The following is a 2,032-nucleotide window of genomic DNA, read 5'->3' on the forward strand; positions in this document are numbered from 1 at the left end:
CAGTCAATAATACACATGGAATAAACAAAACATACAGTCAATAATACACATGGAATAAACAAACATACAGTCAATAATACACATGGAATAAACAAAACATACAGTCAATAATACACATGGAATAAACAAAACATACAGTCAATAATACACATGGAATAAACAAAACATACAGTCAATAATACACATGGAATAAACTAACATACAGTCAATAATACACATGGAATAAACAAAACATACAGTCAATAATACACATGGAATAAACTAACATACAGTCAATAATACACATGGAATAAACTAACATACATATAATACAGTCTACATACAAATTAGGTATATTAAGGGAGGTAAGGCAATTAAATAGGCCATAGTGGCGAGATAATTACGATATAGCAATTAAACACTGGAGTGATAGATGTGCAGAAGATGAATGTGCAAGTAGAGATACTGGCGTGCAAAGGAGCAAAATAAATAAATAAATACAGTATGGGGATGAGGTAGTTGGATGGGCTATTTACAGATGGGCTATGCACAGGTGCAATGATCTGTGAGCTGCTCTGACAGCTGGTGCTTGAAGTTCGTGAGGGAGATATGAGTCTCCAGCTTCAATGATTTTTGCAGTTCGTTCCAGTCATTCGCAACAGAGAACTGGAAGGAAAGGCGGCCTAAGGAGGAATTGGTTTTTGGGGGTGACCAGCGAAATATACCTGCTGAAGCGCGTGCTATGGGTGGGTGCTGCTATGGTGACCAGTGAGCTGAGATAAGGCAGAGCTTTACCTAGCAGAGACTTGTAGATGACCTGGAGCCAGTGGATTTGGCGACGAGTTTGAAGCGAGGGCCAGCCAACGAGAGCATACAGGTCGCAGTGGTGGGTAGTATATGGGGCTTTGGTGACAAAACGGATGGCACTGTGATAGATTTCATCCAATATGTTGAGTAGAGTGTTGGAGGCTATTTTGTAAATGACATCGCCGAAGTCGAGGATCGGTAGGATGGTCAGAAACCTAGAAAACAAAACATAGAATGTCCACCCCACATCCCACCCTGACCTAACCAAATAGAGAAATAAAATGGCTCTCTAAGGTCAGGGCGTGACACACACAATGTTAATGATGGCTGTTTAACAGTCTGATGGCCTTGAGATAGAAGCTGTTTTTCAGTCTCTCGGTCCCCGCTTTGATGCTCCTGTACTGACCTCACCTTCTGGATGATAGCGGGGTGAACAGGCAGTGGCTCGGGTGGTTGTTGTCCTTGATGATCTTTTTGGCCTTCCTGTGACATTGGGTGGTGTAGGTGTCCTGGAGGGCAGGTAGTTTGCCCCCGGTGATGCAATGTGCAGACCTCACTACCCTCTGGAGAGCCTTACGGTTGTGGGCGGAGCAATTGCCGTACCATGTGGTGATACAGCCCAAAAGGACGCTCTCGATTGTGCATCTGTAAAAGTTTGTGAGTGTTTTTGGTGACAGGCCAAATTTCTTCAGCCTCTTGAGGTTGAAGAGGCGCTGCTCCGCCTTCTTCACCACGCTGTCTGTGTGGTTGGAGCAATTCAGTTTGTCTGTGATGTGTACACCGAGGAACTTAAAACTTTCCACCCTCTCCACTACTGTCCCGTCGATGTGGATAGGGGGCTGCTCCATCTGCTGTTTCCTGAAGTCCACGATCATCTCCTTTGTTTGGTTGACATTGAGTGTGAGGTTATTTTCCTGACACCAAACTCCAAGGGCCCTCACTTCCTCCCTGTAGGCCGTCTCGTCGTTGTTGTTAATCAAGACTACCACTGTAATGTCGTCTGCAAACTTGATGATTGAGATGGCGCGGTCATGGGTGAACAGGAAGTACAGGAGAGGGCTGAGAATGCACCCTCTCAGCGGGGTGAAGATTTTGTTACCAATACTCACCACCTGGGGGCGGCCCGGCAGGAAGTCCAGGACCCTGTTGAACAGGGCGGGGTCGAGACCCAGGGTCTCAAGCTTAATGATGAGTTTGGATGGTACTATGGTGTTAAATTCTGAGCTGTAGTCGATGAACAGCATTC

The sequence above is a fragment of the Oncorhynchus keta genome, chromosome 10 (assembly GCF_023373465.1).
Source record: "Oncorhynchus keta strain PuntledgeMale-10-30-2019 chromosome 10, Oket_V2, whole genome shotgun sequence".
Lineage (NCBI taxonomy): Eukaryota > Metazoa > Chordata > Actinopteri > Salmoniformes > Salmonidae > Oncorhynchus > Oncorhynchus keta.